General features: G+C 49.9%; 1 long non-coding RNA gene across 1 annotated transcript in view; it reads right to left on the bottom strand.

Moving 5' to 3' along the window:
* Positions 1 to 14,150: 14,150 nt before the first annotated feature.
* The window catches only part of LOC144094933 (uncharacterized), a 42,499-nt gene continuing 34,223 nt past the window's right edge, over positions 14,151 to 22,426 (bottom strand). Inside the window, exon 3 of the long non-coding RNA XR_013306621.1 lies at positions 14,151 to 14,291. This is a non-coding gene — a long non-coding RNA (uncharacterized LOC144094933). The remainder of the gene's footprint in view (positions 14,292 to 22,426) is intronic.

The raw sequence follows: 22,426 nt of genomic DNA, 5'->3' as shown, positions 1-22,426 counted from the left end.
GTAGGATTGTACTTAGGGCCCTTCGTTTTCGGGTTTTATTTGTTTCTGAATTTGGTAGGTAAAAATTGGGCGGTATTTCCTGAACTTAATGTCGGACAGAAATCGCGTTATTCACCAAAATTTTTAACAATTTGGGTATTTGTTTCTCTTTTTCTTGGGCGGGGGGGGGGGGGGGGGGAGGGGGGACAAAATATGGGAGCAAATTCCACCTCCTTTTGCTCATTACCTTAATACAAAATCTAAAAAATGGCAGCTCACACCAAGAAACTGCGCACCAAGCCAGATGAGTATTTTTTTTTTTGCATTTATTGCAACGATTTAATCGCGTACATCGCCATCCCTGTGTGCAGCGTCTGTGTTAGACCTGTTCGCTTTTGTACACCGCGACAACACTCAGTGTCACCGCGGCCATTCGAAACGGCAAACCAGCTTGAAGCAGGACGTCATTAGAATGAGTAACGCTTTTTAAACTTGATGCCACTGAAACATTGCGTCAGCACTTCCATTGCAGCATGTCGTTCCTGAAATCTACTTTTCGAATTTACTAACAGATTAGGCTAAACGTTAAAAGGGGTTTCAAATCAATAACAGTTAGCTGGAAACATCTTTGTTAAGGACAAGACATCCGCTGGTTTCCGGGCCGTGCCTCCAGCTTTGTACACGGTAAACTCCATTGCCCTGGCGGTGCATTTCTGGGTATAAATCGCGTTCAACCTGATATTTATTAAGTCTGCTCGGGGTGCAAGAGTAAGGTGACGTGTTTTATCCGAAAACGAAGGACTCTAATAATACCGTGCAGTGATTCCGGTGTACACTGAGGCCCACTTATCGAGGAACATTTATTTCGAGCGTGTAATCCGGCCAAACTTCACTTCACCGGTCTTACAATTTCCGATGACTTCCTGCTTCCTTGGTTAGCCGCTCAATATAATCTGAAAGAAATTACGGGGCAAAAGACTCCGCTTTCTACCTCAATGCGCGCGTCCTGAGAGCGGCGTTATCATCCAAATAAAAGAATATTTACCCATACCGTCCTACTTAGATTACGGTTACAAAGTAAAGCTCATACAGCTTTATAGGTCTTCGTATAGTTGACGAAAAATTGGTCCTGGATCGGGGCCCGAACATGGAACCTTTCCAGCACAGTCGCTAATGAGAATCATTTCAATGTTTGAACTGTACTTCCCCTAGAACACTCTGCGGACTAATGGCATTAATATCATTCGGTCCGCTATGATTTCCAGGGCGAAAAATCCACGACGCGGCTCACTGTGCGTGATCTTCGGAAGCGAGTCTAATAGGCAGGTCGATATCCCGCCTCAAGCGCTGGGCCGAATCTTCTTCTTCTCCCTCTTTTACTTCAACCCGTTTTCCGGCCCGTCGGTGCTGGCCAATGGCCTTTGTCCTTGGAGCCGCTGACACGTAGGAACGCTCTGCGTCGATCGGCCCTTGACCCCACCCGGAGCAGCTCTCGACGACCAATGCGGTGACCCCTCTCGCCGGCGACATTTGCTCTGGAAAAAGGCTGCACGACTGGCGCGGCGTAATCGAGGCGACGAATATGGTGCCCTGCCCGGCGTCGGTCGAGGCATTACAATACCAGGGTGCCCTCCTTTCCAGTGCGACCATTGGTCAAGCATTGTTCTTGCGGTGGAGCTTACAAGAACCGAAATCATGGCAGCTTGTCTTTGGAGGCGATGATATCTTGTGGCGCTTTAACTATTGAACTAGCTGAGACTGAGGGCCCCACAGGTGAGGCTATCTGCAGCCCCATTATCCGAAACGCTTGCAAGGAGCCACTACAAATCAGTGCTGAACCGAAGAGCGCGCACTTGACCGAGCAGATGAACGCTGGAAGCACTTGTAAAGAGGAAACCCCCCACCTCTGTGGCTATACATAGAGCGATGACTTAGTGTCTGAAATATTCACGAAATGGGCCGATTCAATGCCAGCGTCTTGAAACACCGTCAAGGGAGCAACACAGTCGAACAGTGCAGTATAAGATATGCTCAGAGATTGGATAACAAACGCCGCAGCACTAGTGTTGCTTTGCTTATCTACAGAGGCGTGCGTAAAGACATGGAGAGGATTTGCATAACTCCAGCCTTCCAAGTGCCCTATAGAATCAAGGACTTCGCTTCCGCCGAGGGTGCACAGTTATGTGTGAATGCGAGGGATATTGACTGAACTCCGACCACCCGCACTACCGTGACGGCTCCGCTCGCAGTTTACTGTCTGGGTTGCGATGACTCGCCGCGGTGGCTCAGTGGTTAGTGCGCTCGGCTACTGAGCCGGAGTACCCGGGTTCGAACCCGACTGCGGCGGGCGCCTTTGGCGTTTCGATAGAGGCGAAACGCCAAAGGCGTCCGTTCGCTGTGCGGTGCCAGCTAGTGCATGTTAAAGATTCCCAGGTGGTTGAAATGATTACGGAGTTTTCACTACGCAACTTTTTCTCTCTAACTACTTTCACTTCCAGCTTTCTCCCTTGCATCACGGCACGGTTGAGGTGTCCACCGAAAACTGAGACACTTACTGCGCCTTTTCATTCCCTCCAAAGCCACTAATTTTTGCGATGAACAGCACGAACTGGACGGGACACTTGGAAGCACACGGACTGGCGCTGGGTGGACAACACGTACTGGCCGTGGGCTCATCAATTCTTTCTTCCTGTTCGTGCTTTTCCTAACAATGCCGTGCTAACTTGCCCAAGCCTCTCTTCTATTGCTTTGGTATTGAATTCCTCAGAAGCGAAGCGTACTGCGCGCTATGAGCGCCGGTGGCTCGGATAATCCTCGGACGTGTCTAAGGAAAGCTTGCCCAGTGTCTACCTCTCCTAAATGACGAACTGCATGAGCAGTCTCTGGGATGCATGGAAGCGGAGAAAAGTAGCTCGTCAGTTAGCGCTGCCTGTGGAGCGCTGAGGTCTATTCTGAAATCATTACGGCGCAGTTACTCCTGGTGATATTTATACACATGGTAAAATCAGAAGCAATTGATGAAGCTCATCTTTCACCATCAGCGCTGTGTCAAGCATGATCACAGAGGAATGCTGTTCTCTCTGCAGTGTGACTCGGCGCTTCTCTGGGTCATGTTCAGACATCGTACCATTGCTGACACAACTGAGTACACAAGTCGTCGGTAGTGCATCCTGGAGTTGAAAGAAAGGCGGGTGGTGAGCTTGATTAACAGGATTAGTGTCCAGGGAGTAGGCCGAACCGGGATTTTCCTGCTGGTCTAACTAAACTCACTGACGCCAGGTACACCGAAAGTCCTGCACCACCTGCTTTTGCCGCCTGGACACTGCTGTACGCGCTAGTTGATAACCAGAGTTTTGGGACAGTGCGGTTCGTGATCCGCTGTCGTGATCCGTTACAGCGAAGCGTCATCTGTGCATGCATGCTTCCGAGAGGCACCAATTGCGCATGAGCAGATAGCCCTGAGAGGCCACGTGCAAGGGTGCAAGCGCATACTTTCCTCTTCTTGCCTCTCGCCATTTTAGCGCGACAACGAAGGTTAGATAAACTTGATCATCACACCGATATTGACAACTCAAACGGATATATGAAACTATAGCCATGCAGCTAGGTCATTTGCCATTCCCTACATCAAGGTGTGCGAAGCGGCATAGCGTGCAACCTGGCTCAAGCATTCGGAATACTCATTTCCAGAGGTGAGCAAATGCCCCCATTTTTACTTTTCCTCCCTCACCCTCACTTTTGAATCCGTGGCCCTCCCTCACCCTCATCCTCATTTCGAAAATTTTGCTGGCCCTCGACTGCTACTGATCCGGAGTTCCCGGGTTCGAACCCGACCGCAGCGGCTGCGTTTTTATGGAGGAAAAACGCTAAGGCGCCCGTGTGCTGTGCGATGTCAGTGCACGTTAAAGGTCCCCAGGTGGTCGAAATTATTCCGTAGCCCTCCACTACGGCACCTCTTCCTTCCTTTCTTCTTTCACTCCCTCCTTTATCCCTTCCCTTACGGCGCGGTTCAGGTGTCCAACGATATATGAGACAGATACTGCGCCATTTCCTTTCCCCCAAAACCAATTATTATTATTATTGCTGGCCCTCCCTCACCCTCACTAACAGTCGTTTTAAGACTCGAGTCGGCAACTTCTGGCGATATTACTGAGTAATACGCATATAAGACAAGCCCTCAAGGCACTATTGGACGAGAGGCTATATGCTTATATTGCTGCGTGTGTGCTTGTATGTGTGTGTGTGTGTTGTTTGATTGAGCTGATACATGAGACAAAACTGTCACAGTTACGAGTTGAGCCCCCAAATATCAGTCTGCCTTTACTTCTGGCACGCACTGCATGCATGCATGAGCCCTGCACTTATAACATTTCATTGTTATCTATATGCACTGCTAAAATAATTCCGCGCGTTGTTGTGTCTCCGTACAAAAACTAACAAACGCCAAGAATATTTAGAAAACAATGAAATAGTGCTTACCGCGACAATTACAAAAGTGCTATAGGCACAGAATAGACTCAGAAAGAGGAAAGTTTGAAGGTCGCTTAAATACCATTACCCGATGACATTGCGATAGCACTGCGTCTTCTGAATTGCACTGCTTCTAATCTCCCGCCATTTCGTGCGGTTTTCTGCGTGCTCGATCATATGACGATTCCACGCGCACGGCTGGAAGATGATGAAGACCACGCTCTCAAACTACAGCGTGAAAGACTGGCAGTTTAACACGCGTGAACGCGGGTACGCGACGAAGACGATGACATTGCAAGCACAGCTCGAGAGCTTGGCAGTTTGTACAGGCAAAATGTAAATATTCTCCCACTGATTGTTCATCTGAGGGAAGTGTATGAACCGATCGACTTTAAACCGGAGTGGCACACCCTCTTGGTGATGTCCTCAGCATTACCTCGCGTCTAGTGCTCTGTTGTTCTGTCTTTTCAGGATTTTAGGATTTTATCTTTTTTTTCTTTACCATTGAGGTACGAGGAGAGGCTGTAACTAAAGGAATTTGAGTGCCTGACGGAGGTACCCGCCCCTCGTGTATAGAATCTACAGCAAACACAGAAAACGACAGAATGATTGCAATTAAAGTTAAACAACAAATTGTACAAAAAATTCACTGAGGTAGCACTCTCACATAATAATAATTGGTTTTTTTTGGGGGAAAGGAAATGGCGCAGTATCTGTCTCGTATATCTTTGGACACCTGAACCGCGCCGTAAGGGAAGGGATAAAGGAGGGAGTGAAAGAAGAAAGGAAGAGAGAGGTGCCGTAGTGGAGGGCTCCGGAATAATTTCGACCACCTGGGGATCTTTAACGTGCACTGACATCGCACAGCACACGGGCGCCTTAGCGTTTTTCCTCCATAAAAATAGTGAGTAATCGTTTGTACAATACAGAATTCAAATACATAATAATAATACTAATAATTGGTTTTTGTGGAAAGGAAATGGCGCCGTATCTGTCTCATATATCGTTGGACACCTGAACCGCGCCGTAAGGGAAGGGATAAAGGAGGGAGTGAAAGAATAAAGGAAGAGAGAGGTGCCGTAGTGGAGGGCTCCGGAATAATTTCGACCACCTGGGGATCTTTAACGTGCACTGACATCGCACAGCACACGGGCGCCTTTAGCGTTTCGCCTCCATAAAAACGCAGCCGCCGCGGTCGGGTTCGAACCCGGGAACTCCGTATCAGTACGTACCCGACCTCGGCGGCTAATACAGAATAAACGATGTTTTCATGGTGTTTCTTAAAAGCTTCGTAAATAATTTAGTTAATGTAAATAAAGTATATTTTCAATGTAATAAATACCATGCCCCCCAAAAAGCTGTGGCGATGGCGTAGCGATCTGAAGCAGCGGCCTGCGGAACTGATTTTTTAGCGCCGCAGCGGGTTCGAATCCCGCTACCTCAGCCCGACCGCGGCGGCCGCGTTTCGATGGAGGCAAAACGCAAAAGGCGCCCATGTGCTTTGCGATGTCAGTGCACGTTAAAGATCCCCACGTGGTCGAAATTATTCCAGAAACCTCCACTACGGCACCTCTTTCTCTCTTTCTTTCACTCCCATCTTCCCCCCTTTCCTTACGGGCGCGGTTACGGTGTCCACTGGCATATTTGAGACAATTACTGCCCCATTTCCTTTTTTCAAAAACCAATACCGCTCACTCAGCTATATGTCCCCTCACCTCTTTCATTTCATTTCTCCATTCTGCCTGCTATCCTTTATTTCCGCTGCCCCAGCTCAGGTGCTTCGGTATCGATGGCAGATGCCGGGGCTAGAAAAATTCTTTTCCTTCCTTTTTACTATTATCTTAATAAAAAAACCACTACCACCACCACCACTCAGCTATGAAGTTCCTTTGTTTCCTTAGTGCCTTCACACAGTGCGCTGCCGACTTTCCGCTGCAGTGAGGCTCTTATGTTGTCGCTTAAGATAAAACATTATTCAGGCCACTTAAAAATCAAACGGACCGCTAAAATGCAGCATTTGGGCTGAATAATAGTAATCACAAATTCCCCGAGTCTGGACTGAACGATTCCTGTGGTTCCCGTTTTAGTGCCCCAGTGCTTCCACTCCGCCGAAGAGCGGTTGTCTGTCTGTCTGTCTGTCTGTCTGTCTGTCTGTCTGTCTGTCTGTCTGTCTGTCTGTCCGAACCTTGCTTCTAGCACGTCACGTCACATGGTCACGTGACGTTGTGACGTCATCACAAACTGCCCACCGGATTGTGAACAAACTGCCCACCGTGGCAGTTCAATTAATGATTAGCCACGAGAGATTTCTCATGACCAACAACATGGGTCTCACAAGCCCCACCGATGGCAGCACCTGCAGTCACGAGAGATTTCTCATGACCAACAACATGGGTCTCACAAACCCCACCGATGGCAGCACCTGCAGCCATCGCAGGGTAGCGACACGTGGCTTAGCCGCTGTACCTCTGCGCCTGGAGCGGAATCAGGACTCCCAGGGATCTGTGAATGTAGAGAAGGACCAATTCTACCGCAGTATCAGTCTGAAATGATACGATATATAAAGCAAAGTAAGCAAGTTCAGGTAAAGCAAAAACATATAAAGTCAAGATAAACCATGCAAAACCAGGACTAATGGTGCTAGCACACGATAATTCGTGGTTAACCCCAAACAGCCCGTGATTTTTTTTTGCTTGCACGTCTGCGCATTACCCAAACGCTGAATGTCAATTCTCTGCCATGCCTGCAAGAAATTTTGGTGCGATTACGCACGATTACGTGGTCACACCAGAAATAAACCTATAGAGATGTTCCTGTTATTTGGAGAGGAGCAAAACGTTTTCTTTTTTAGCACATTGTACAATGAGATGATTCAGAACAAGCTTGTTAAGTTGCTGCTTTATTTCCATGGTAAGGCTACAGTTGTTGGACCCGCCGCGATGGCTCAGTGGTTAGGGCGCTCGACTACTGATCCGGAGTTCCCGGGTTCGGACCCGACCGCGGCGGCTGCGTTTTTGTGGAGGAAAAACGGTAAGGCGCCCGTGTGCTGTGCGATGTCAGTGCACGTTAAAGATCCCCAGGTGGTGGAAATTATTCCGGAGCCCTCCACTACGGCACCTCATTCTTCCTTTCTTCTGTCACTCCCTCCTTTATCCCTTCCCTTACGGCGAGGTTCAGGTGTCCAACGATGTATGAGATAGATACTGCGCTGTTTCATTTCCCCCAAAAACCAATTATTATTATTATTACAGTTGTTGGCTTTGCCCAGCACATTGCGGAACCGCCTTCCTATACCGCAGTTAGCAAATATATAAAATATAAAGAAGATACGACTGTACTGAGCTACTCACAGTGTGAATGAAAAAAATCCACGCCAACGCCAACAGGCTTTGATTTCACAGTTGAATTTTGTAGAAGCATCTTTTGCGCTGCAGCCAGTTCTTTGAAACCTCACTGAGCTGAAATATGACTTCGTTCCGGGAAACAAGGCCTAGAACTTGGGAATTCATCAGCCTTACTAGGAATAATTTCTACATGTTTTACTGTACACTCTGATCATCTGACAGACTCGCCGCTTATAACGAAAATGTTGACTGCGGTACCACGGTTCCCGCTGGACCGGCAGCCACCAGCATGGCCCGACCAGTGCCCTCTTGTTAGCGTACTATACAGGGTGTTTCACCTGAGACTTTACACAATTTTTAAAATAGGGTTTTTGAGTTAGAAGAGTGGTTTTTTTGGCATACCATTGTCAGCGGATAAGGCGTGCGGCTTCCCGCCTTTTGTGTTCGCCTTGTGTACCTCCAAAGTGCAGAAACTATCTTTCCCGGGAGCCTTCACCCTGACAACTAGCGCTTCAAAAAGGAAAATTCGTAACGGACTGCACAGACAAAAAAACGTTAGGAGTACGGTTCGGGTTCCCACCCTCGCCCTCAGAGAGTGCATCTTGCCCTCCCTCACCTTCACCTCTTCATATCTTCCTTCCCTCACCCTCACCTCATCACGTCTTCCCTCCCTCGCCCTCACCCCACCAGGTCTTTCCTATGTCAACCTCGTCCTCACGAATTTTCATGCGCCCATCCTCCCTCATCCTCACCTCACCAAGTGCAATCCTCATGAGGTGAAGGTGAGGACCCCCTCATGAGGGCTCTTCCTCGTGAGGATGCCCGCCTCTGCTCATTTCACAATCGTCTCACGCCCAGAGCGTAGTTTTCCCTGACTCGTTAATATAATAGTTAGCCGAAAGCATATACCCCAAATTAGCAAATGGACACATGCGTTGAAAACTTCATGCGCTCTTGGAAAATGCCAGAAGCTGGCAACGCCACACAACAGAGCGTTCACATAGAAAGCACCAAGATAACATCTCCGAAGTATCACGTTTCTTTAATGAAGTTGAGAAAAAAAATGTTGGACGGATTCTTAAGTTCCACCTCTCGAATGACGCGACAGCGGTTCCTCTTGCCCACGCAGACATGGACCACAGTTTCTTCTATCACAATCAAAATCTTTATGTGAAAGACCACGCGACATACATATAAAGCCCGGATTTAACCAAGCCGCACGAAAGATCCTGCGTGGCCTAGCGGTAACATGTTTGACTCGCAACCCGAGGGTCAGAGATTTCCAATGCGCCGCAGTACGCCACTGGTGTGGCTTGTGCCATCTATGGGAGCCTCTTGTAACAGCCGCCCTTTCAACCAGTCTGGATATTTCCGTCACGCCGACACCTCCTTTTCTGCGACAAGGGCCTTTACGCTTTCGTGCAAAAATTAAGAGCAGCCTCAATATGTATGTTAGGTGATAAGGCGCTATGATCCAGAATTCTCCGAAATTATGTGGGATGTTTTGTTTTTTCGTATTCTATGTGTCTACAGTCCGTGTGATTGATTGATTGATGTGGACGTTTCCTGTACTACTCATATGATATTCTATGCACGGGTTTCTGAACCCATTCAAGCTGCACAGACAGCTTTTATGCGAAGCATATTAACGTAGGTTTCGGGCCTTCGCGCGACGCCCGGCGGTGGCCACCATTGACCCTGAAGTGGGGTCACGTGACATGCGTCACGTGATGACGTCACACAGGCTGCAGATGGGGCCTCATATCGCGCCGTCGGTCGCCTCCCGGCGGTGGCCACCATTGACCTTCAAGTGACCTTCAAGTAGGTCACGTGACATGACGTCACGTGATGACGTCACACCGGCTGCAGATGGGGCCTCATATCGCGCCGTCGGTCGCCTCCCGGCGGTGGCCACCATTGACCCTGAAGTGAGATCACATGATGTGACGGCACGTGATGACGTCACACCGGCTGCAGATGGGGCCTCATATCGCGCCGTCGGACGTCGCCCGGCGGAGGCCTCCACGCTTCGGTTCGCGCCGTCGCGCGCGACGCGGCGGCGGCGCCACCATCGCTGCATCACGTGATATGTGACGTCACGCCAGGGATGAAGCGGCGCGCGCCCGCCGTCGCGTCAGTCTCTGTGCCCGCAACCGCGCCAGCGTCTTTGCGCCGGGCGTGTATGCGGTCAAGATGCCTCCAAAGTGACGTGCAAACCAACAGTCATGCATTTACGGACCATAAGAGTGTGCTTGTCGGGCTGCAAAGAATCAAGTACGACGATTAACCTAAAACCACGTCTCCGTTACTTAGCCCCATCCACACTGAGGCAGCTGCTTAACATGCTTCGCATCCACTGGGCTTAACCTTGATAAGCCTCCAATTTTTAGCCAGGAAACCCTCCAGTTGTATCTAGAAAATCAACCTATTGATTGATTGATTGAAAAAAATGTATATGCTTATAAAGATGACTGACACGATTAAAAAATTGGCTTGCGGTTTAGCATTGCTAAGCACGAAATGCTGCTTAAAAGAGTTTTTTGGAGGGGGACACCACCGCCACATACCTGAAAGCGCGATTGAGGTGTCCACAGGCCCAGAAGCCAGTTATGCGCGTCAAGTTTTTTTATCCTCAATGCCAATTTACCCGATGTGCTCAGGCTCCGGAATAATTTCGACCACCTGGGGATCTTTAACGTGCACTGACATCGCACAGCACACGGGCGCCTTAGCGTTTTTCCTCCATTAAAACGCAGCCGCCGCGGTCGGGCCCGGGTTCGAACCCGACCGCGGCGGCTGCGTTTTTATGGAGGAAAAACGCTAAGGCGCCCGTGTGCTGTGCGATGTCCGTGCACGTTAAAGATCCCCAGGTGGTCGAAATTGTTCTGGAGCCCTCCACTACGGCACCCCTTTCTTCCTTTCTTCTTTCACTCCCTCCCTTGTCCCCTCCCTTACGGCGCGGTTCAGGTGTCCAACGATATATGAGACAGATACTGCGCCATTTCCTTTCCCCTAAAACCAATTATTAATTATTATTATGTGCGCCGGTGGCATATATGCTCCAGTGCCGCGTTTCTGCAGCAATGTTGTCAACGCCAACGCGTAATGCTGGTGGTGGTGGTGGTGGTAGTGGTTTTATTAAAAAATAATAGTAAAAAGGAAGGAAAAGATTTTTGCTAGCCCCGGCATCTGCCATCGATACTGAAGCACCTGAGCTGGGGCAGCGGAAATAAAGGACAGCAGGCAGAATGGAGACATGAAATGAACGAGGTGAGGGGACAGGAATAGAGGACAGGGGGAGAAGTAATATGTACAAACTATTTACACAATAAGTAATGTGTCCAGGTTGTGCGCGTGATTAGTTCATTTAGAGGAATTAAATCACACACGCGCACAGCGCTGTGTAGGTTACAACTGGAGTGGGGCGTCCAGTTATTAATCGTTCAAGGTAGAACTCGCGGAGCGTTCGGTCACTGCGTGTAACTACCTGACGGAGAACAGACGGGACGTCAAGCCCGTGTGTTCGAGGAATGCACAGAGGCTCACCAAAGTTCGCTCACGAGTGCGCGCACTGCCCTGCGGCCACAATAGCGTCTTGATGGAGTCTGGTAGAATGCCCTGCGCCCTATAGGCCGCGAGCATGTCGCGACGAGCATCGGCGAACGCGGAGCAGCGAAGGAGCAGATGTTCTAGTGTTTCCACTGCACCGCATCCGTCACACACATCACTCGTCGCGATTCCGTGACGCACCCGTCGTTCCCCGGGCCACACGCAGCCAATGCGCGCGCGGAGGATCATTGCACGTTGCGCCCGTGTAAGTGCGCGACAGCCGGTGACACTGTCGATGCGCTCACCTCCCGCGATGCGTGGGTCGGGGTGCTGCTTTCGGAGATGGTCGTGAATGGCCGCACGCACGTCCTCCAGCGCAAGGGGCAAATCGCTGGCAGGTAGTTGGTGTGCAGCGGTCGCGAGGTCGTCAGCTTCTTCGTTGCCGGCGATGCCGCAGTGACCGGGCACCCACTGTGCACGCACGGCACAACCTCTCTGCGCGAGGCACTCGATGCGCGAGCGAGTTTCCCGCACTAGTGGGGTACCGCGGCCGTTAGATTGCAGGCGGCTGAGGGCGGCGCGGGAGTCGCACAGCAGAGCACTCCTGGGCGGCGGAGGGCCGAGGGTGAGCAGCAGGTCCAGCCCGAGCCGGATCCCCATCAACTCCGCCGTGGTGGAGGAGCCCAGGAAGGTTGCGTGTTGCTGGCTGTGCAGTCGCAGGGCGGGGAAGCTCTAGTGCCGTTTTTCTGACACAGCGTTGTCCACGTCAACGCATGCAGCGCACAACTCTGTCACTTCCGCCACATAGATCAAAGCGCGAATATTTGTTTTATAGTAGTATTAGTTGGTGAACAACACTATGTGCAATGAAAAGCGCGAGAGTGCGTTGCAGTTACCACGATCTTGATGGGCTTAGCGACAGCCTAGTGCTCTCGTGCAGTGGCCAGCGGAGCTGATCTGTTCGCGCCGCCGCTGGTTTGAATCCCAGTCGCGGCAGTATTTATTTTATTTGTATATTTATTTATTTGATTATTTATGGTTTGCCCATGGTCACCCTCAAGCATCACACAAATCGGTGAGTCGGTTTTACCTCGTGAAATAGTGCTTTCGCACTAAAACATAACATAAGTGCGTATGTCTATATATGGAGGCATCTCGTAATGAAAGCGAATGGCCGATAATGTCGGTATGAACATGGCAGCGCTATCGCTCTCGAGCTCAACGGCGGACATAGGCGTTGATGCCTGGACACACAAAACGGGAAGTTAAGCCACCCTCTTTAACACCAAGGTGGCTTGAGTCGTGTAGCTTGTCAAAGACTAGAGGGGGGGAAATCCGACTGTGCGGCCTGCCCGTGGCCCCCCCTGCCACCGGATACGGGCCGGTGTAGTTTCGGCTACTAGGCTTTGTTCCGGTGCAACGCCAGCGGTGGGGATGGGTTGTCCGGGGCCCATCCTCTTGGGAGCTGCAGCGACTCCCACGGCTGTGAGGGCCAGCCGAATCGTGAGGTCCGTTGTCTGTGCGGAGGCAGGCCTGGAGGCAGACCAGGTTGGACCCACGAAATCCGGTAGAAAGGAATGTCAAAAGTCAAAAACCTCCGCTCACGGGAACGTGCACGGCTACTAATGCTCGGTTTCTGGCTACGAAGAGGTCAGGTCCGCGCGGTAGCGTGCCGACGCACTGTTTCTGGCTACATAGAGGCCAGGTCCGCGCGGGGGTTCCGACAGCCCGAGCTCCTCGGAATCGATGTCCTCGGGGAAGCAGTCTCATTGCGGATCGCTTATGATGGGTGGCATATTGCGGACGCCGAGGCTGACCCGGTCTTGGGGACCACTGGGGACGCCGAGGTAGAGGGTGTGCAGTAGGACCAGTGCGACAACCGTCGATGTGTGGAGTACCGGTGGAGTAGGCCCGGCTTATCTCACCCTATGCCCGATTCTTGGTTCGTGGCCCGGGCGCCCGGCCTCGAATACTCTCTCCTCAGTAGGTGTGGAGCAAGCAAGGGGAGGAAATAAGTGCATGGTGGTTGGAAGGTAGCACAGGTGGGTCCCCCAGGGTTACCGGGTTATGGTGCCGAGGGCCAAGCGCCGATAGGCTGACGACCTGGGCCTCTGTTGGCCGGACCACACCACACACACTTCCGGAGTCTGAAAAACCGCGAAACACAGTCGACGGCTATTAACCGGCCGGTCCGATCCAACCCTTAAAATCGTGGAGGAGCAGGGTGGCTGCGGACCCCAAGTTAGGAATTTTTTTTTCTTTCTTTCCTGTCTCCGACGGTCGGAGCCAGTGGGTGGTCGTGCATTCCGTGGGGGAGCCGCACCATTGGAAAAGCTCGATGCCCTACCTGTCCTGGCCAGGCAGGCCAGAAATGGAGTCGATGTCAAACGAAGGATCAGAGCAAAATCTCGCTGTCCCCATTCCCACCCCAATTCCAATAACCCTTTCCCAATTCAATTTCCCATACCCTATATCCCACCCCCTCCGCTACGTCCTAGGGGAGATCAGGGAAGTCTCCCGGGCCCGTTCCCCCGGCGATGGGTCGCTTGTAGCATTTCCCCCCCTTTCTTTTATCTTTCCACCTACGGGTGGCAAAACGATGGATTGCCTTCGGGCCTTTTCATTTATTTTACGATTGGGTCAAGCCTGTTATACGTCAGTGGTGCAGGCAGGGGCTTATTGGTTTACATTCTTTTTATGGCAGCTCCACCATACTATATGTCAAAAGACTAGACGACTGTGCAAGGACGGCACAAACGGACGTGCACTGCCTATTCACATGCTGCATATACGATCGTACCGGAGTCCGGAGGAGAATGGCATGTCGCACCTCAGAAAACGGCAGAGATGTGGACCCCGCACGCAGGTCACGTCTCCACACGCGCCGCCTTCCTTCCGGGTCCTTCGACTTGGTTGAAGAAACTTGAGGTTGTACAGCTCCGACTTGTGCTGCGTTATCAGGTGCAGACAGGCCAGTCAGCCTACGTTTCCCTTCCGTCCTTCTTGCTACATGCGCATGCCAAGTAATTTGCATCTGCTTGTTGATCGTTTAGTTACACGCTAGTTCCACGCGCCTAAAGGTTAAGGTTAACGAAATTTCCAAGTCTTATGCGCTCTTGCACAATGATGGACCCTTCGCCTTGCAAGTTTAGATAGCTGAGAGGTAAAGCCCGGGAACTGTACTACGGTGTTTCTTTTTACCCGCCGCGCTCGTACTTCTAACTAGGTACGACAGCATTAAGCCAGGATTCTTTTGTTCACTTATGCCTTCCTTATACGTATTTATAGACATTCAACAAATGCACAAGTAAAGATATGGTCAGAAGTTATTTCCTCAGCTGTACTGAACTTTTACACAGCCTATTGTCCGCCCGCACTACTGTCGCGTTTCTGGGGCTCGGGCTATAGCACTGGTTAAGGCACTAGGTTGGTAGCGCCGGGCCTTGGCCGCGTTGTTAAAACATTTTTCGGTTCCGGGCCAGACCAGTAATGCGCCTTTCCTTTCCTCCAAATAAACGGAGTATAATCCTACCGCTGGTTTTGAAAAAAGGAAAGGCGCTTAATTGCCTCAGTTTTTATGCATCTCGGGCGCCTGGCAGTTCCGACCTTTCAATGGTGATGATCAGGAGCTCGTTCAAGTGGAGAAGGCGTCTTCTTTCTGACGACTATATCTGGTTAAGGGCTGAAAACGGGCGCTCGACTGTGGCTGTGGTGATCGGTAGCAACAAAAGATGACCGACATCTTTCAACTTCTGAAACATAGCGGCGCAGTGGGAAACAACGAGAAGCGAGGATAGAAATGCTGTGGATGTCAAATCCTTTTTCAGTCTTGGGAAGATATTCCACCCTGCATCTAAATTCTTCCCGTGTCCTTTGTCGTACGGCAAGGCGACTGCTATGACGGCTTATCACCATTTTACTTTCTCTTGCTTTTGCGACAGGCTCACATAGAATAATCGCAGAGTTTTGGTGGGGTCGACAAGTCACTGCCGAATGTTTTCGAGGATTAGGTCTTTGCACTTGCTTAAATGACGCGTCAGATTGCTCTTGTTCTCGTCTGTTAATACTTCAATGAAAGTGCCATTCTCAAGAAGCTTCTCTGCTGACGTTCGTATTTCTTCGACCACTGCTTCCACAGAAAGCTCCGCAGTTGCCTCCGTGGTTGCCTCGATCACTGGATAAAGATCCACAGCTGTCATTGTAGTTGCTTGGATGACATTGTTCAGAGACGTCAATGGCCGCAGAAAACGATCCGCTAGTGTAATAACAACAGTCGTTTTTTTTTTCTGAATGCAGCTGTAACAGTCCTTCACTGTTCATGTTTGCACCATCTTCGCAAAATGCATTACAACGCGAATATCAGTGGCTCCAGAACATTCAAGATCACAGCCAACGATCGCTTATGAGAAAGCCACCGAGTTTTGCCTGCCTGGACCAGCTTAAGCTTCAGTTCGAGAGCATCTTCAATTATTTCGAGGGCACTCATTCGTTTAGGGCTCTTATTGAAGACAGAGTAGAGTGGCGAAAAGAGATTAATAGTCCTTTTGATTTCCTTCGACGACTCTGCAGCACGCACTAGGGCAAGCTGTAGTAAGTGGCCTGAGCAGTGGCTGTAACAGAGATGTACCCCTCCATGCCGACGAGAGAAGTTCGCATCCCGAACAAGTGAACAAGAAGCCATCTTGGTTGAGCCGAGTCCAGATGTGCTCAACTCGGTCAGGATTGAACCGCAGCGGTGGCCTAGTCGTTTGAGCATCCGCCTCGCATGCGGGAGATGCGGGGCTCAATCCCCAGTGCCGCCGGGTACCCATCGGTCATATGATTGATGCAATTAGCTTTCCCCAGCTTGGTGCTCGGCTTCTTTAGGGTGAAATGCTTGGGCAATACGTCTTTGACCCCACCTTTAGTAGAAGAAAATGTCTTATGCCATGGCGCTGATGCCCCTGCGCCATAAAAATTCATCAACTTGTTCAGGATATGCGTGGTTACAGAAGAAACTGATGCGTCACAAATAACTTCGATGTCCACGAACATTGTCCTTCGGTTGCCCACGCCGGAAACCTCCGGGCTGTACTCACAAACCACCAAATCACCATTCATTACAAAAACAGCCACTTCACCCTCCCACCACCTCACCATACACTATATTCAAATACAATATGGTTTTGGGGCAACTGCAGACAAAATGCTACATTTCACCTTATCCTTCACCTTTACCACCATATCTTGACCCCCCCCCCCCCCCCCCCCACTTTGCTCAACGTGTGAGGCGGCCAAGGCCATCTTCATGCACTACCTCTGGGAATGCCCCCAACTCATGGCAGTTCCCCCCACACCTAACCCATCCCCTTCTTGATGGGAGGCCGCTCTGCGAGCTGCTCAACCAGCTGGCCAAACATGGCTAGTGGACAGAGCTCTCCGTGGTGGTGGTGGTGGTAGTGGTTTTATTAAAAAGAATAGCAAAAAGGAAGGAAAAGATTTTTGCTAGCCCCGGCATCTGCCATCGATACTGAAGCACCTGAGCTGGGGCAGCGGAAATAAAGGATAGCAGGCAGAATGGAGAAATGAAATGAAAGAGGTGAAGGGACAGGAAGAGAGGATAGGGGGAGAAGTAATATGTACAAACTATTTACACAATAAGAAATGTGTCCAGGTTGTGCGCGTGATTAGTTCATTTTAGAGGAATTAAATCACATGCGCACAGCACTGTGTTGGTTACAACTGGAGTGGGGCATCCAGTTATTAATCGTTCAAGGTAGAACTCGCAGAGCGTTCGGTCACTGCGTGTAACTACCCGACGGAGAACAGACGGGACGTCAAGCCCGTGTGTTCGAGGAATGCACAGAGGCTCACCAAAGTTCGCTCACGAGTGCGCGCACTGCCCTGCGGCCACAATAGCGTCTTGATGGAGTCTAGTAGTATTCCCTGCTCCCTACAGGCCGCGAGCATATCGCGACGAGCATCGGCCCGAGCCTGTGAAGCCTGCACAAGTAGGAGCCCACCCTTAAGGACGTTTTGTTCTTTTCTTAAAATAAAGTTGTTCCTCCTCCTCCTCCGTCGTTTGCCAACTCACATCGAGACAGCGTATGCAACTCGCCGGTCATGCAGGAAAAAATTATTAGTGATTTTGGAGGAAAGGAAATAGCGCAGTAACGTTCTTGCATCTCGGTGGACATCTCAACCACGCCGTGAAGAAAGAGAGGAAAGTGAGACTGAGAGAAGAAAGAGAAATAGGCACCATAGTGGAGGGCTCCGGAATAATTTCGACCAACTGGGGATGTTTACGTGCACTGACATTGCTCAGCACACGGTCGCCTTTTGCGCTTCGCCTCCATCGAAACGTGGCCGCCGCGGTCGGGTTCGAACCCGGGTACTCCGGCCCAGTAGCCGAGAGTCCTAACCATTGAACCACCGCGGCGGTCAGGAAAGATTCTTGAGCGTGGAAGTAGAGGTTTTCACATTTTTCAAGGACCCGCCGCGGTGGCTCAGTGGCTAGGGCGCTCGACTACTGATCCGTAGTTCCCGGGTTCGAAACCGACCGCGGCGGCTGCGTTTTTATGGAGGAAAAACGCTAAGGCGCCCGTGTGCTGTGCGATGTCAGTGCACGTTAAAGATCCCCAGGTGGTCGAAATTATTCCGGAGCCCTCCACAACGGCACCTCCTTCTTCCTTTCCTTTCTCACTCCCTCCCTTATCCCTTCCCTTACAGCGCGGTTGAGGTGTTTAGCGATATATGAGACAGACACTGCGCCATTTCCTTTCCCCAAAAAACCAATTAATATTATTATTCACATTTTCAAGAGTTAATATCATTATCTCCCCACACGCTTCCAGCCAGTCCATGGAATTTTTCGGGTCTTCCTCTGAACCACTGCTCGATTCCAGGATTGACAGTGGAAAACGTTCTCAGCAAGGATCTCCATTTTGTAGTGGGGGCTACTACCTCCTCGAAAAGAAAGTACGATACCAAAGCCATGTTTTTTCTCGTGACCTTAGCTTGATCGGCAGCACTTTTTGCACCCTCATTTATCATCTCTCAAATTCTCTGGGACTGGCTTAAAATGTTTTCAGCGTGCTTATGCATTCCTGAGGCGTCGTGCTTTGCGGCCTTTTCACCAAGCTTTGATGCATTGGATTTGCTGACCGGCTTGGTGACCCATGCACCACCCGTTTCTCCGTCAACAAGAAGCTTCCGTTCATTACATCCCCATTTTGCAAGTTTTTAACCGGTAACTTTCGTTGGTAACGCAATGAGGGAAAATATCGTGACTGATGAACACCGGGATTGTACTTTCCACTGAGTGCACGCTTCTGGGGTTGGTTGCGTGTCTTCCGGAGGGAAACTATATGACTCTCAGATGCAGTAGCGGAAGCACCCAGCGGTTTTGCACTCTAACCCTGCGTTGACGTTTCCAAAGGAAGGAACAAGTTCTGGATAGGTGTTTGCCTCTCAAGTTCCAGCGTAATCTACGACAATAAAAAAATTGTAAACCTTATTTCGAATTAGCATGTGTGTTTGTTACTATTCACTGTAAGATTTCTCGTAGCGAGTCTACTTCACGGGATAACCCATCTCACGCACACTTTTTATGCATTATATATTTTTGTTTTTCACTTGGCACCGAAAGATTCCTGCGATTACAATCAATAGTGCACGTTTTCTGCCAATAGTTTTTGTTATTGGACTAAAAAAATGACAAACGTTTATCATTGCTTATTGTGCGGTTCATAAAAAAGCGAGCAAGCTTTTACGAAGAAATAATTTCACGAAAAGAGAAATAGTAAATTTGTGAATGCGAAATGTCACCACTCTCCGGGCGCGAAAGTTAGCATAAGGAAGTGCTGCGTGCCTTCCGACGTGGAGACGCACGCACAGACGTGCCGAAGGACTTCGATGCGAGATTCCCCGTTGTTTGCAGCACCCCCCCCCCCCCCATCACTTTCCAGGCCGGCGGCTTGTTCGCTTATCGGAGCGAGCTCTTGATTGAGACCACAGGGAGTATGTGCTGGCTAACACATCTGTGTGTTGCATCTGGGCTTATTTTGCATTTTCCGAACACGTGTTTCAAGCTTTTAGTGCACACCGCGCGAAAGACGGCTTTCATGACAAACTTTTGGCACTCTGCATGCCGAGACCACTTTGCTGGTTTACACTTTGTTACGTCAGCGCTTCATAAAATAACAAAAGCACGATTATTACGTTTTCGTTGCGCGCACAGGCGCACTTGGTTAGGCTCGTCACAAGCACTCCCTTCATGCGAAGTACATTGAAATTTACAGCGCTTCCGCTGGTCTCGGAAGTGCGGCTGTTTTGAGAAAGAGCAGAATTTCATCCATGGAGGACACTTTGCGTAAGTATTTGAGCATTCAAAGATGCAGCGGTTCGTGCAAGATATCGTGAAACCTTTACGATTGCAAGCGCTCTGCTCTTTGCTGCCACCAGACAGCACGCCGCAGGCTTCCATTGGGTTTTAGAATTAGGGTTAGAGTTAATGTATAGTATTTTGGCTACATAGTGCCAACATACATGCGCTATTATTACTAACGGCCGGCAACAAATCTCTAATTTCAGTCAAGGTGCCTACCAGTAATAGTCAAAAAGTTAACTATTAGAACTTAATTCATTACCTTAATAGTTAACATTATTCGCCTGTTTTTTTTTTTTTGACGTCCGCCAACACTGGTATTACTATGCCGCAAGAAGCTTCTCTTTACGTCAAAAATCCTATTTTTAAAAATTAATGATCACCTTCCCTGAAACACCTGGTATCTTTTGTGTCAGCAGACATCGAGCAGGGCTTGGCCTGCCCCACAAATGCTATGCCGCACTTTGAAACTACGGTAGACTCTGCGCTGTCGTACGCAATGCAGACGTTGCGTGCCATCGAGCACACGCCCTTCGACGTCAGTAAGGTCTGTTCATGTTTGCCTCACAACGACAAGTTTGATGGAAACCATCAGAAACTGACTGAAGTGTTGAAAGTCGGAACGGAAACGGAAGCGGAATGAACCCGAAACGGAACAGAACCCATGTTTTCTTTTAGTGCAGTAGCCCTACTAGGCGCGTTTGGCGATTTTGGGCCTGCATTGTAGCAGGCAGCCCACCTACCCACCGGGTTGTGGGCAACCTGCCAAGTATCAACCTGCCAAGTGTGTACACCTGGCAAGCCTTCACCTCGGTGAAGGCCTAGGTGAAAGGTGCACATGGGTGAATGCTTTCAAGGTAAATGCCTTCAGGGTAAATGCCTTTAGGTAAAATGCAGTTAGGGTAAAGGCCTTATGGTAAAGACCTTTAGGTCAAACGCCTTTAGCACTACTGCTACCTTGTGCTACTGCACGGTATTCCGGGCTTAACAATGGTAGACAGTCTGCTATTTTTTTTTCTCCATCCTAGAACTGAAGCCGAATCGGAACGAATTGGAGGAATCTTTCCGAACCGTTCTGAGACACGGTTTAGACCAACTTCTTTGCTACAAGACATATATTTTTTTTTTCATACGAAATAACAGGTTCTGCAGCTCAAATACGGCCACCGATATCTGTGCTAGGCAGCGCGAAAACGGCACTTAACCCACAATACAACAAAAATTAGAGTAGTGGCGTCTAGGAAACAAACTTCGCCCTTCCACAGGGCCCATTCGCCAATTTTCGATTCTAAAACGCTGTACACCAGCGCGACTGAAAGCTTGAATTTATAGGAGTACACCTCCTTCACCTGTTGATCCTACCGCGTTATGCAGCGTTCACCTTCGAAGGCATTCGTTGCCTCGGCCAGTGTTACAAAATGTAAATTACACGAATAGGAACAATTTTTTTCTTCAGAATTTGAATAGGTGCCGTAGCAGGCGGCGAAAATAAGCACAAAAAGGCAGAATTGCGGACTTGCGGCAGTAGTGGAGGAAGAAAAAAATTAAGCAGTGGCTTAGCTCTGGTTAAGCCTGGATATACAAGCGAAAAGATTCAGTTATGCTTGGTTTGACGTCATGGTTATGCTTTCTAGCTTAGCTGGGATTGTATACATTGTTTATCTATAGGCGTAGACTTCGTTACTCAATGGCATATGTTTGCGAGTTAGACGCAGAAGCGACAGTATTAAACTTCTTTATTTATTATTGTTGGACACATTGTCTTGCAATTTCTCTACAGCCATAAAAACAGCCCGGTGACCCGAGTAGTAGCAAGCGGCTGTCTCTATGGTTGTTACAGAGTATGTAGAATGCACAGTTTGTCTTTGGTATACAAGGTCTATGGTGGTCCCCCATTGAGTTGTCTGTTCAGTGGGAGAACTGACCAAGTCCAAGTTAAATGAATCTTTGAGTGGCACGTCAAGGGAGCTTGAGGTACGGTTAAAGTCACCCGCGACTACACAAAGTTCACCATTCACTTGGCTCGGTGTCGCAGTAGCCACCACACGCACAACGTCGTTCACCGTATTGTCAGGCGACACCTACACCGCCTGCACAACTATGCCACTTTCTTTCAGTCAGTCGAACAGCACACGATTCACCGCTCGTTGCAGCGACGGTCGGCAGTTGGGTGGCCTCAATCCCGTTCTTCACATAGGTACACACGCCGGAACTTTTGGTAGGGTTAACACGACTGGCGTAAGCAACCATGCTAAAGTTGGGGATTGAGACAGTTTGTGATCCCGTCGCAACACCAACCTCTGTAAAGAGGACAACATCGGCACTTGTCAGGAGTCGGTCACTACAAACGTCAGCCATTTCGAGTGCGCACGCCTATTCTCTGGCAAGCGCGTTATATAGCCTCCTTGCGCATGCACATGACGCACATGTGCAGTAGCGCGCGGCTGCGCCGAAAGGTCAGGCGACGGAGTCGGCGGCGGCGACGGCAGCGGCGAGGAGCGCTCCGCCTGCGCGGTGCGTGACGCCACTCGTTTTCTCACATGCGCATAACTCACCAGCTCAGCTCACGCGAAGCTCGGCTCTGACCCGCGTAGTGAAGCTTTTCGCTTCAAAAGAATCGACAGACGCTCACATGGTCTGATGCGATAAACTCCGCGAGCAAATGCGCTTTAAAGATGATGCGTTTCCCTTTTGCCGCATCCCAATGCTTGAAAATTGG

This window comes from Amblyomma americanum, chromosome 1 (genome assembly GCF_052857255.1).
Source record: "Amblyomma americanum isolate KBUSLIRL-KWMA chromosome 1, ASM5285725v1, whole genome shotgun sequence".
NCBI lineage: Eukaryota > Metazoa > Arthropoda > Arachnida > Ixodida > Ixodidae > Amblyomma > Amblyomma americanum.
The sequence above is the reverse complement of the archived record's forward strand: the minus strand, read 5'-3'. Positions and strand labels throughout refer to the sequence as shown.